We start from the raw sequence: 15,054 nt of genomic DNA on the forward strand, positions 1-15,054 counted from the left end.
AAATAGAGGCAAAATAAGAATTAGTCATTCAGGAATAAAAAATTTGCCTGAAAATTACTTTTGTTTCACTTTTTAAATGTTGCTTCCATAATTTAATCTTTTGTCCTATTATTTAAAAGATTAGCATGTCTTTAAAAATCTCTACTATTATGTCTGCTTTCCATATTTCGTTTATTATTATTTTGGTATTTGGTCTGTAAATGCCATAGTAAAATGGATAGACTGCAAGGTTTTGGGGTCAGCAAGGCCTGAGTCCAGTTGTACCTCTTGACTTACAAGCTATCAATGGCAAAGCACTAAAACTTTCTCAGTTTTAGGTTCTTCACTTGTAAGATTGAAATAATAATAGTACTTATTCTCACAAGATTGTTGTGATGATCAAATAAGAAAATGTGTAAAATACTAGGTAAGTTCTAGAACTGATTCAAATTTATCTTTTTAAATTTATAAGTTATTTATTCCCTGGAATATGAGAGTACAGATCCACTGATCCATTCTTTATCAGTGATATATTTAAATGTGATGCAGTTAAACCGAATCTTTTGTAACAGTATTCAATTTGAATTCAGCTTTGTCTGATATAATTGTACTACCCCTCCCCAGTCAGCTGAAGTATATATATTTTACTCAAAAACTCCAATTTTAAACCTTTGTGTGTTTTTCTGTGCTTCTTATATATGCAAGATATTTAATTTGATTTTAAAAAATCCATTCTATAAAAACCATTGTATCATTTTACAGGGGAATTAAAATCCTTTTCTGTTCAGTGTAGTAATAGTTTAATTTGGAAATTCCTCTATCATATTGTATGTTGTTAGTTATGTCAGTAAGTAGCATGATTTATTTAATTCCCCTACTACTAATGCAATTCTAGTCTTTCTGTCACACACATCCACAAATCACTAAAAACAATTCCTAATTTTAAAATAGTACCTCTCCACATTTAAAAAAATTGTCTCACTGTCTCCCTTTTTCTAGGTAGAAAATTCAAGTTTTATTGTTCCTTCATATGTGTATCCCATGACCACTGTATTTTTTGCCTTCTTTATCTCATTGAATATACTTAAAAGTTATATATATATACACACATATATAAAATGTTGATTTCTTTCCCTAAAACCTTTTAGCTTCCTTAAGCTGCTACCCAAAACAATCCTGATATTGAATTTCTGATTATTTCCCTTATGAAATTTGCTTTTATGTATTTATATTTATTTGTTTTGTGCCTGGATTTCCCTCTCTCCCCCAATTTGCAAGTATTGTAGCCATTCACAGAACCAAACCCACTGCTGATCCGAATGGAAGCTCTGACCTGCTCTGTAATTGATCTGGGATTGGTATGTTTCCCCATTCCTCCTATCCCATCATTTCTGGAGGCTCACCATATTACTGTTAGACTTACTTCAGATACTGTAGCAAGGGAAGGAAAAGTAGCAAGAGGAAGATTGACAGGCCTCTTGCTACTTTTCCTTTCCTTGCTACAATACCTATCAACGTTAACTCTAGTGCAGCTTAGAAATTTCTAGTTCAAGTGATCCATCAGACTTAGTCTTCCTAGAAGCAGGGATTATAAATTTATAACAACAGGTGCCATCTTTAAGTCTCTGTTAATGAAATTAAAGCTTTCATTGATTTGATCATCTTAATCACATCAGCCCTGTCTGTTGACTTGTCTTCCATTAAGTATCTCATACTGACCCATTAACTTACAGAGTTCATTCACTGCTCTCCAAGTTCTGCTTTTGACTCAGTTTTCTCACCACACAGCAATAACACAATGTCACCTACTGCTACTTGATTCAACATATGCCACAGACTCTGATTTTTTTTTTTGGCCCTAGATCCATTAATCACCCCCTTTCTCATGAAGCTTTAATATTTTTTTCCCATTGATCTCATTTTAATATACTTATAATCATTCACAGGTCTCCTTAATCTTTAAAAACATAAGCCAAAGAAAAAATTTTCTCAAGCATATGATCACCATCTCATCTCAATTCTCCTTTTTACCTCCAAAGTAGAAAAAAAAAAGGGTCTGATGTTCCTTCATTATCTACTCCTGAACTCTTTTCTAAGTGATTTTTATTCTCACCACTGTACAGAAACTGCTCTCTGAAGTGTCACCAATGAATTCCTTCATTCCAAATTCAGAGATCTTTTCTCAGTCCCCATTCTTTGATTTGACCTCCTTTCCTCCTTTTCTCTTTGGCGTCCATGTTTTTGACCACAAATTATTACTGTCTTCTTGGGTCTTTCCAGCCTTTTCCCCTGGTAGTATTCCATAACTTCTATTCTAAATCTTTATCTCGCAACAATATTTGTTAGAAAAGCTCATTTAACTATTTTCAACCTTTCGATTCATATTTATGAGGATTTCTCTAAAATCTTTACCCTCAAGCACTGACCTCTGTCATGAGCTCCACAGCTATATTTACAACTATATACTAAGTGTATTTTCCAGGATGTCTCAACACAACACTTTAAACTATTCCTTCCTTCCACCTTCTTCCTCTCCCTCTCTCTCCCTGCCTTCCAGGGCACGCAGTCTTTTAAAGCCTTTTGGACATAGTTCCAAATTGCTTTCCAGAATGGTTGGACCAATTCACAACTCCACCAGCAATGTATTCATGTCCCGATTTTGCCATATCCCCTCCAACATTTATTACTTTCCTGTGCTGTCATATTGGTCAATCTGCTAGGTGAGAGGTGGTACCTCAGAGTTGTTTTGACTTTCATTTCTCTAATTATGAGAGATTTAGAACATTTTTTCATGTAATTATTGACAGTTTTTATTTCGTTATCTGAAAATTATCTATTCATATTCCTTGCCCATTTATCAATTGGAGAACAGCTCGATTTTTTTTGTAAAATTGATTTCGTTCTTTATGAATTTGAGAAATTAGACCTTTGTCAGAGGTTTTTGTTATAAACATTTGTTCCCAATTTGTTGCTTCCCTTCTAATTTTGGTTGCATTGGTTATCAAACTAGACATTTCTAAAAACCTAAAATGCTAAATCTGCATAGAGTTCAAAGCCCTTTGTCACTTAGCCCCTAGTTTTTACCCTATGATTGAGTGACAGTGGCCTCCTGGCTCTTCCACAGATAAGACACTCTATCTCTTGGTTCTGGGCATAATCTCTGGGTGTGTCTCATGTCTGGAATGCTCTCCATTCTCATCTCCACCTACTGGCTTTCAAGGCTTCCTTTATGTATTATTTAATTTATTTGTAATTTTTAAAAATTTAGTCAATTTAGAACATTATTCCTTGATTACAAGAATCATATTCTATCCCTTCCTCCCCTACCCCCACCCTTCCCGTAGACATGCACAATTCCACTGGGTATTACATTTGCCTTTGATCAGAACGTATTTCCATCTACTTGTTTGCACTAGGATGTTCATTTAGAGTCTACATCCCCAGTCATATCACCTCGACACACGTATTCAAGCAGTTGTTTTTCTTCTGTGTTTCTACTCCCATAGTTTTTCCTCTGAATGTAGATAGTGGTTTTTCTCTTAGATTCCTCCAAATTGTTTGGATCACACATTGACACTAATAGAGAAGTCCATTACATTCGATTGTACCACAAGGGTATCAGTCTCTGTGTACAATGTTCTCCTGGTTCTGCTCCTCTTGCTCTGCATCACTTCCTGGAGGTTGTTCCAGTCCCCATGGAATTCCTCCACTTTATTATTCCTTTGAGCACAATAGTATTCCATCACCAATATATACCACAATGTGTTCAGCCATTCCCCAATTGAAAGATATCCCCTCATTTCCCAATTTTTTGCCACCACAAGGAGCGCATCTATTAATATTCTTGTACAAGTCTTTTTCCTTATTATCTCTTTGAGGTACAAACCCAGCAGTACAATGGTTGGGTCAAAAGGCAGACAATCTTTTAGCACCCTTTGGGCATAGTTCCAAATTGCCCGCCAGAATCATTGGATCAATTCACAACTCCACCAGCAATGCATTAATGCCCAGACTTTACCACACCCCTCCAGCATTCATTACTTTCCTTTGCTGTCATGTTAGCCAATCTGCTAGGTGTGAAGTGATACCTCAGAGTTGTTTTGATTTGCATCTCTCTGATTATCAGAGATTTAGAACACTTTTTAATGTGCTTATTAATAGTTTTGATTTCTTTGACGGAAAATTGCCTATTCATGTCCCTTGCCCATTTATCAATTGGAGAATGGCTCAACTTTATAAATTTGAGTAATTTGACCTTTGTCAGAGGTTTTTGTTACAAACATTGTTTCCAAATTTGCTGCTTCCCTTCTAATTTTGGTTGCATAGGTTATGTTTGTACAAAACCTTTTTAATTTGATGTAATCAAAATTATTGATTTTACATTTTGTGGCTCTTTCTAAGTCTTGTTTGGTTTTTAAATCTTTCCTTTCCCAAAGATTTGACAAGTATACTATTTGGTATTCACATAATTTACTTGTAGTTTCCTTCTTTATATTCAGGACATTCACCCATTCTGAGTCTATCTTGGTGTAGGGTGTGAGGTGTTAATCCAAACTTAATCTCTCCCATACTGTCTTCCAATTTTCCTAGCAGTTTTTATCAAATAATGGAGTTTGGTCCTAAAAGCTGGGATCCTTGGGCTTGTCATAGATTGCCTTGCTGAGGTCACTTACCCCAAGTCTATTCCAATGATCCTCCTTTCTGTCTCTTAGCCAGTACCATATTGTTTTGAAGACCACTACTTTATAATATAGTTTGAGATCTGGTACTGCAAGGCCACCTTCCTTTGCATTTTTTTCTTTATTTCCCTGGATATCCTAGATCCTTTGTTCTTCCAAATGAACTTTGTTATGGTTTTTTTCTAATTCTGTAAAAAAGTTTTTTTTGTAATTTGATGCATATGCCACTAAATAAGTAAATAAGTTTGGGTAGGATGATCATTTTTATTATGTTAGCTCGTCCTACCCATGAGCTAATAATGTTTTCCCAATTGTTTAGATCTAGTTTTAATTGTGTGGAAAGTGTTTTGTAGTTGTGTTCATACAGTTCCTGTGTTTGTCTCAGCAGATAGATTCCTAAGTATTTTTTATTGTCTAGGGTGATTTTAAATGGAATTTCTCTTTCTAATTCTTGCTGCTGAGATATGTTGGAGATATATAGAAATGCTCATGGCTTATGTGGGTTTCCTTGGATCCTGCAACTTTGCTAAAGTTGTTGATTATTTCCACTAGCTTGTTAGTTGATTCTCTAGGATTCTTTAAGCATACCATCATATCATCCTCAAAGAGTGATAGCTTGGTCTCTTCATTGTCAATTTTAATATCTTTAATTTCTTTTTCTTCTCTAATTGCCAATGCTAGTGTACAATGTTAAATAATAGCGGTGATAATGGGCATCCTTGTTTCACTCCTGATCTTATTGGGGATGCATCTAGTTTATCCCCATTGCAGATGATGTTTGCTGATGGGTTTAGATAGATAATGTTTATTAGTTTTAGGAAAGACCCTTCTATTCTTATACTTTTAATAGGAATGAGTGTTGTATTTTGTCAAAGTCTTTTCCTGTGTCTATTGAGATAATCATGTGATTTTTGTTTGTTTGCTAATCATGTGATTTTTGTTGGTTTGCTTGTTGATATGGTCAATTATGTGGATACTTTTCCTAATATTGAACCATCCGTGCATTCCTGGTATAAATCCCACCTGATTACAGTGACCCTTGTGATCACTTGCTGGAGTCTTCTAGCTAGTATCCTATTTAAGATTTTTGCATCTATGTTCATTAAGGAGATTGGTTGGTAGTTTTCTTTCTCTGTTTTTTACCTACCTGGTTTTGGAATCAGTACTATATTTGTGTTATAAAAGGAATTTGGTAGAACTCCCTCTTTGCTTATGATGTCAAATAGTTTGTATAATATTGGGATTAGTTGTTTTTGAATGTTTGATAGAATTCATTTGTGAATCCATCTGGACCAGGGGATTTTTTCTTAAGGAGTTCTTTGATGGCTTGTTCAATTTCTTTTTCTGATATGGGATTATTTAAGAATTCTATTTCTTCTTCTATTAACCTAGGCAATTTATATTTTTGTAAATATTCATCCATATCACCTAGATTGGCATATTTATTGCCATATAATTGGGCAAAATAGTTTTTAATGATTGCCTTAATTTCCTCTTCATTGGAGGTGAGATCTCCCTTTTCATCTATGATACTGTTAATTGGGTTTTCTTCTTTCCTTTTTTTTATTGGATTGACCAGTACTTTGTCTATTTTTTTTTCAAAATGCCCAGATGTTAGTCTTATTAGTTTAACAGTTCTTTCACTTTTGATTTTATTAATTTCTCCCTAAATTTTTAGGATCTCTAGTTTAGTTTCCTTCTGGAGATTTTTAATTTGTTTGCTTTCAAGTTTTTTTGATTTGCATGTCCAATTCATTGACTTCTGCCTTCCCTAATTTATTAATGTATCAACTCAAGGATATAAAATTTCCCCTGAGTACTGCTTTGGCTGCATCCCATAGATTTTGAAAGGATGTTTCATCATTGTCATTTTCTTCAATGAAATTATTAATTGTTTCTATGTTTTGTTTTCTAACAGATTTTGGAGAATCATATTATTTAATTTCCAATTAATTTTTGATTTGGCTCTCCATGTACCCTTACTGATCATTATTATTGTGTTATGATCGGAAAAGGTTGTATTTATTATTTCTGCTTCTCTGCATTTGTTTGCCATGTTTTTATGACCTAGTACATGGTCAATCTTTGCGAATGTACCATGTGCTGCTGAAAAGAAGGCGTATTCCTTTTTGTCTCTATTTATTTTTCTCCACATATCTATTAACTCTAATTTTTCTAAGATTTCATTCACATCTTTTACCTCTTTTTGATTTAGTTTTTGATTTGATTTATCTAAATTTGATAGTGGTAGGTTCACGTCCCCCACTACTATAGTTTTACTTTCTATTTCCTCCTTTAATTCCATTAGTTTCTCCTTTTGAAATTTGGATGCTATACCATTTGGTGCATAGATGTTGATTACTGATATCTCCTCATTGTCTATACTCCCTTTTATCAGGATTTATTTATTTACCTTCCCTATCCCTTTTAATCATATCTATTTTTACTTTGGCTTTGTCAGATATCATAATTGCAATTCCTGCCTTCTTTCTATCAGTTGAGGCCCAATAGGTTTTGCTCCAATCTTTAATTCTAACCTTTTGATTATCTATCTGCCTCAGGTGTGTTTCTTGTAGATAACATAGGGTAGGATTTTGGATTCTAATCCACTCTCCTATTCGTCTACATTTTATGGGTGAGTTCATCCCATTCATGTTCAAAGTTATGATTGTCACTTGTGTATTCCCTAACATTTTGATATCCTCTCCTAGTTCTGTCCTTTCTTTTTTTGTTATATCCTTTTAAACCAGTGGTTTACTTTTAATCAATCCCCTCTAATCCCCTCCCTTAATATGCTTCCCCTTCTGGCCCCTCCCTTTTTGTTCCCTTCTTGTTTTTTTAGGGTCTGTTAAGTTCCCTCCCCCTCTCTTTTCCTCCCTTTTTCTACTCCCTCCCCCCATCCCCCTTAGTTTTCCATTCTCACTTACCCCATAGGATAAGATAGAATTCCAGACCCCAATGGATCTAGATGCTTTTCCCTCTCAGAATTGATTTCACTGAGAGTAAGGTTTAAGTATTACCTATTAGCACTCTCTTCCTCTCCTTCTTATAAGAGTATTCTTCCCCTCCCCTTCCCATGTGTATCTTTCTGTGATAAAGATTATCCTATTTATTTTATTTCTTCAAGTAACTCTTGGTGCCATCTTCAATTCCCCCCCTCCCTTTTTCTTTTTTTTTGCATATTATCTTATAGCCCTTAATGCCCTAATCTCTTCCTGTGAATGATTCTTCTAATTACGATAATAATGAATACAATTTATGAGAGTTATAAATAACATTTCACATATATATATATAAATATAAAATTTGATCTAATTGTAGCCCTTAAAGAAGAGAGTTTGAATAAAAAAAATCCACCCCCCCCTTTCCCTCTCTTTCTTATTTACCTTTTCATGTTTCTCTTGATCTTTGTATTTGGATATCAAACTTTCCACTTAGTTCTGTCTTTTCTTAACAAATACTTGGAAATCTTCTAGTTTGTTGAATGCCCATACTTTCCCCTGGAAGTATATAGTCAGTTTTGATGGATAGGTGATCCTTGGTGGAAGACCCAGTTTTCTTGCCTTTCTGAATATTATGTTCCAGGCCTTGTGATCCTTTAGTGTGGAAGCTAACAGGTATTGTGTGATCCTGATTGGTGCTCTTTGGTATCTGAATTGTCTCTTTTTGGCTTCTTGGAGAATTTCCTTAGTTTGAAGGCTATGGAATTTGGCAATTACATTCTTGGAAGTTGTCTTTTGAGGATTTGGTGTAGAAGGTATTCTATGAACTCTTTCAATGTCTATTTTTCCCATGTTCAAGAACATCAGGGCAGTTTTCTTGGAAGATTTCTTGTATTATGATGTCAAGATTTCGGTTTATTTCTGGCTTTTCAGGTAGACCAATGATTCTCAAATTGTCTTGTTGTGACCTGTTTTCCTGATCTGTCACCTTGTCATTGAGATATTTTATGTTTTCTTCTATTTTGTAAGTCTTTTGACTTTGCTTTATTAATTCTTGCTGTTTTGCAAGATCATTGTCTTCCCGTTGCCATTCTGGTCTTTAAGGTCTGATTTTCAGCTATAATCTTTTGATTTTCCTTTTCAGTTTGGTCTATCCTGCTTTTCGTGGCTTCCAGCTGTTTTTCCAATTGGGAGTTCTTGTCCTTCAGACTGTTATTTTCTCCTTGAACTATTTCCCACTTTTCTTGCCAGAAGGCTTCCATCTTTTTTATAAGCTCCAATTAAAATTTTTCAAGACCTTGTTGACAATTATCATTTTGGGGGGAAGGTTTTGGGTTTATTTGAATTTCCTCTGTAGCCTGGGTTTTTCATCCATAAAAATTTTCCAGGGTCAATGCCTTTTTCTTTTCTTTTTTCTTTTTTTTCCTTTCCTTTCCTTTCCTTTTTTTTTTTTGGTGGAGGGAGATTGCAGTTCCTGGGCACAATTTGCCATCACTGTGGAGGTTTTTCCTTCCCTTTTTAGTCAGAAATCTGAGTGAGATGTTCAGGCTCTCTGTGTATGGAGTTAAGGAGCAAGGATTTTGCCTGAGGTAAGCTCTCAAATCTCTGCAGCTTCAGGTGTTCGCTGCTCCTTTCTGCACCACCTTCCTGGGAGCGCCCATGGTCTGTGCTCCCCAGCCTCCCATAGTTTTAGGTGTAGTTGCTCTCAGGAGTAGGTCTTTGGTCTTAATCAGCTCCAAAAGACCTAGAGGTGCCCCTTGCTCACTCTAGGGGTACCCCCTTGCTCACTCACTGATTCTAGCGCATGCTGGCTCTGACTCTGGTTCTGCAGGTGGGGTGGGGGAGGGTAGATCAGCTCATGTTTGGGTGGGAGCTTTTTCATCCCCTTATAGTATGGAAATGCCCAAATCCCATGTACCTTCAATGCTGTGTTCTACTGTAGAGTCCCTTCGTTCTTATGAAAATTTTTTTTTGGTCTTTTGAGGTAGTCTATATCGGTAGGTGCTGAGGAGAGGGAGCGTCCTGCATCTAGACTGGTGCCATGCTTACCTGGAAAACCTCAAGGCTTCCTTTAAAATCCCATCTTCTTAAGAAGACTTTCTAACCTCTCTTAATTCTAGTTCTTTCCATCTGTTGATTATTTTTGCTTTATATTTTATGTAAATTTTTGTTGTGTTACATCTCCTCTATTGTTAAGGTCCTCAAGGTCAGGGATTCTTGCCTCTTTTTGTAATCCCAGTGCTTAGTATGGTGCCTGGCACAGTGTAGGATCTTAATATATGTTTACTGATTGACTGATACAGGTAATAGATTGAAACATCTTTCACTTAGTTATTGTGTCTTTTCCCAATAATATTTTGTAAACTATACAAGGACACCTAGAAAAGGTTACTATATATGATAACTTGTAGCACATAGGAGAAGCCTATGAGACCTCCAGTTTGAAATGTCTAAAGGCAAGTGGTGATTCCATACCAAAGTTCAGAGGAGAGATTGAGGTTTGGATACCTAGATCTGTAAATCATCTGCATAGAGATGATAATTAAATATATGAAGCTGCTGAAGTCAACTGCTGAAGAGTGAGAATATAGAAAGAGAAGAGGGGTCCAGGACAAGGATGTGATATGGATGATGAAGACCAGCAATGGAGATGAAGAGTGGAGAGGTAGTAGGATACCCAGGAAAGAGGAAGTATTGTGACAACAAACAGAGGAAAAAGAATTGAAGAGGGCAGTGTCAGATGTAGCAGAAGTAAAGAAAAATAAGGTCTGAGAAAATACATTAGATTTTGCAATTAAGAGATTACTGGATGGGTTCAAAGACATTATATATATATGGATTGGCCTTAGCAAGAAGAAAGGCTCTCTCATCATAAAAAACTGTGAGAGAAGAGAGAATGAAGGAAGGATAGAATTAAGGCATTTTGAGATCAAAAGAAGTGGAAAATGAGCTCAATGCAAAAAGCCTTAATTTCTCAGTGAAGCAAGAAATGAGGTCTTCAGCTGAGATTTGGAAAAAAGAAGCTACATGCTATATATGTCTTAGAAGGTGTTCTTTATGTCATTTCTTGTATGTGCAAGTCACTGTTGGCATCATATAGCAGCCTCTTTATACCCACTGTGCATTTTTCTATTCCCTTTTGGGGTCACTTGATATTGTTATTTTTCTGAGATCACAGTGTTCTATTATTCACAGCTACATAGCACAATCAGGAGAACACTGGTGTTGAAAAGATGGGGTTTTGTGGTAGAGCGCAACTTGTGATCATGGAATGTGTTGTATAATTTCCCAAATGTATTCCAGCTCAATGTCTTATTATTCAAATTCTGAACTCAATTCATGGTCAATCTCTAGTGCCTGCACACACACATCCCCCCACAGAGTATGTGGGCATCCAGAAATACACACGTATACATGTTTGTAGACCCACATGGAATAATTCAATGGTTTGCCAATGTAAAAATGTCACATGCTAGATAATATATATTCTTTAGTTACTTTAACTTTTACGGTGAATGAATAAGCCAATGTTTTGAGTGACCATAAAACTCACTGAGTTACTGGAGTGTTCTAGGGCTTTATGGAACCAGCATAATGACAGTCCAACATAATATGATCTACATAACAATACCATTGAGAGAGAAATCTTTTATTCTCATTTGGCCTTTTATAGTATGTTCTCAATGACAACGGCAAACACTTTTGGTGAGCACATGTACTTGTTTTTGTGGACATTTAGTACATTCTAACAACTATTTCTGTAGCACTGTTTTATCTATCATGATAGCTTGATCACCTTAAACGAACAAAAGACATTATCGTGGAGAAACTTTAAAGCTTCCTAACGATGGACTCATTTGAATGTATTTCCACAGGGTCATATATTTAGGACTGGAATGGATCTTAAGAGGTTATCCTGTCTGACCATTCCATTTTGCAATGGAAGGAAATCAAATTCCACAGAGGTGAAAAGTCTTGAATAAAATCACACAAGAAATAAATGGAAGAGCTGGGATTTGAATAAAGGTAAAAATACAATGCAACAGGATGCCTCAAAATTGCGACAGAAAGCTTATAAAAATGTGCCTGTTCTCTTCTAATATTTTGGATTCACAGGCTATTCTCAGAACGATGGGGACTGACCATGGGAAAACAAGCGCAGTAATTACCGTTGGTACAGATGAGAACTGGTCTAAACATTTTAGAAAGCAATCTAGGATTATGTTATAAAGGCAAGTAAAATGTCTATATTCTTTGACTGAGAAATTCTTTTGCTAGGCATATACTTGTGGAGATCAAAGAGAGTACAAAAGAGCTGGCATATAAAATATTTATAGCAACACTTGTGGTATCTAATAGTTGGGGAAAGACTAAAGAAATTGTGGAACATGAATACAGTGGAATGTTACTGCACTAAAAGAAACTGTGAATATGGAATATCCCTGAGCTACAAGACATTATAAATACAAAGAATTCAAAGATGCATGGGAAGACATAGGAAATGAACCAGAGTGACTTATAGGCATAAAGCTGTCTATTTAATTAAGCTTTTATCAAGATTCTATTTTAATGCTGGATCTTTCTGATTTTATAACATGGGATCTGGAGTTAGCTTTCTAGAAAAAAAAGTCCCTGATCTCATGACTTTTCTTAGTGAATTCCAAAGTGTGTGTGTGTGTGTGTGTGTGTGTGTGTGTGTGTGTGAGAGAGAGAGAGAGAGAGAGAGAGAGAGAGAGAGAGAGAGAGAGAGAGAGAGAGAGAGAGAGGGAGAGAGGGAGAGAGAGAGAGAGAGAGGGAGAGAGGGAGAGAGAGAAAGAGAGAGAGAGAGAGAGAGAGAGAGAGAGAGAGAGAGAGAGAGAGAGAGAGAGAGAGAGAGAGAGGGGGAGAGAGGGAGAGAGGGAGAGAGAGGGAGAGGGAGGGAGAGGGAGAGACAGACAGAGAGACAGAGAAGAAAGAGAGAGAGAGAGAGAGAGAGAGAGAGAGAGAGAGAGAGAGAGAGAGAGAGAGAGAGAGAGAGAGAGAGAGAGAGAGAGAGATCAAATAGAGGGCAGGAAATGTTTATGCCCCAACTTTCCCTCAATAGCTAATAGTGGTTTGTCTCCAATAAAACTACACCTACCTCTGATACTCCACCACTTCTCTCCTTCCTCCTCCATATAAGCTCCTAACTTTTCTACTTCTGAGACAAGGGTGAGCTCTCAGGGAAGCTATATTCTAACTGCATCCATAGCCTTGCATAAATCCTATCTCATCTTTCCTGATATTAATACTAAAGGCACTGTTTTAGAATGGATAGGTGACATTAGGAAAATTCCATCCTCTAACTTGTAGTATTCCCATCCTGTAATATTATTATTATGTTATATTAATACATTAATATACAATTAATAATATATTATTATTATTAAAAATAATAAATAATTATATTGTTTATTATTATTAATAACTACAAGGTCCCAATAGTAGCAACTGGAAAGAGCTCGGCTTCACTCCACTCCCTCTTGCTTTGGGTGGGTTGCACAAACAACATAGAAAGAACAGGCATAGATGAGTTGTAATTTAGATTCATTACATTATCTTTCTCCTCAAACCCCACGCCTCTTCCAAACGTGCTCATTTTTGACAAGGATAGAACCATTTTTCTTTTCTCTTTAAAAATCTTTACCTTCTGTCTTATAATCAATCCTATGACCAAAGAACAGCAAGAGTTCCACTGGGGTTAGAGGACTTGCTCAGTGACACACAGCTAGGAAGTATCTGAGTCTTATTTGAACCCAGGTACTCTTTAATCCAGGCCTGGTGCTCTATCCACTGTGCTACCTAGCTGCTTCAGAACAACTATTTTTTTCAGGTTCACAACCTTTGAATCATCTTTGACTTTTCATTCTCCTCTATATACATAATAAATTATTTTCATTCTCCTCTATATACATACTAAATCCATTGCCAAAATTTGTCATTTCTACCTCCACAAAATCCTGTTCATCTGTGTCTTCTCTTTTAGGCAATTACTATTTAGTTCAGGCCCAAGATCATCTCTTAACTGGACTATTAAAACTGTCTACCACTTGGTTTTCCTGCCACAAATCTCTCTCTTTTAATCCATTCTTCACCTAGTTGTCAAAGCAATTTTCCTAAAGCACAGGTCTGACATTTTCATTCCCTTCTTCAGTTGATTCTATTATTCCTTATTCACTGAAGGATTAGTATGACTTCCCCTTTTAACGTTTCTACATTTGTGGAAAAATTTAGAATGCAAATAATTATTAACTATTATATGTATTAGTATTATTCATATTAGTATAAATATCATGTATATTAAATTTAAAAATAAGTACATATACACTGAGGGTGGATGCTCAAAATTATTTTATTGACAGGAATGTGTAATAAAAAGTTTGAAGCCCATTGCCCTATCTACTAGCAGCAAAAGAAAAAACTCTTCTAAAAGGAAAATCCTAATAGCGGGTAGAATATTCTCAAGGCAAAAATTCTCAAGTATGGTCAATTAATCTAAAATACTGAATGACATATTAGGGCAAAGTACCATAATAAATGGAAAAGGATAAACAAATAACTATGAAAACAAATTCTATTCTTAATAATGTTACAATCTAGATAAAGATAAAATCTACATACATGAAGAAATTGCTTCTTCATAAGAGGTAGAACTAGACTAGGCAGTGGGAATAAGGGAAATCAAGAAGGACAGTAGTCCTAGAGGAACAAAGATGTTGAAAGGAAAAGTATTTGAAAAGTTGGAATGAAGTTCTGATTGAAGTTGGTGTCAGATGGTGAAGAGCCCTGAAGGCAAGGCCCTTCACCTTATCTTGGAGTAACTTCTACCTGAATAGTTTATACTGCCAAGGACCACATGATGTTTCAGAGACATTCTATAAAGATGACTCTTTACCATCTCCACTATCTTTTAAGTAACAAATTGAAGGCAAGGACAATTTATGTTCTTAGAGGAAAAAGTTCTTAATTCAGACTGCTAATAAGGAACTGGACACAATTAGAGAATGGAGAGTGTGTATAAACACACACCCATATACACATACATATAAACACATACCCCTTATGTAATTTAAAGTAGAAGTTGGGAGATTAGTTATGATTTCTAAGACCTCTTTGAATTCTGAGTTGATTATTTTCCTTTGAATTTTTAAGATTTTACTCATTTTCTGTCTCAAGTCAGTGCCTCTTTTACACTAATGGCTTAGGAAATTAATGATTTTATGATGTGCTTTCAATTTCTAGATCTAACAATAAATTCTTTATACTAAATGACTTTAAGTATATAGACTACTATTGCTATATTAGAAAAGAGAGAAGTCAAAGATAACATAGAGGTTAACCTGAATGCCTGGAAAAATGGTGTTGCCCATGACAGTAATAGGAAAATATGGAAGAGATGTTGATCTGGGGGGGATAACAGTATTTTTTCTCATAAA

At 35.6% G+C, this 15,054-nt stretch overlaps 1 protein-coding gene and 1 non-coding gene across 2 annotated transcripts in view; both read right to left on the bottom strand.

The window, feature by feature from the left end:
* Positions 1 to 15,054, bottom strand: part of ZCCHC7 (zinc finger CCHC-type containing 7) — a 285,505-nt gene that overhangs the window by 50,469 nt on the left and 219,982 nt on the right. The gene's annotated exons all lie outside the window — the stretch shown is intronic.
* Positions 1,416 to 1,476, bottom strand: MIR12373 (microRNA mir-12373). Its single transcript, NR_162941.1, has one exon. It is a non-coding gene; the product is annotated as a microRNA mir-12373 (primary transcript).

The sequence above is a fragment of the Monodelphis domestica genome, chromosome 7 (assembly GCF_027887165.1).
Source record: "Monodelphis domestica isolate mMonDom1 chromosome 7, mMonDom1.pri, whole genome shotgun sequence".
Lineage (NCBI taxonomy): Eukaryota > Metazoa > Chordata > Mammalia > Didelphimorphia > Didelphidae > Monodelphis > Monodelphis domestica.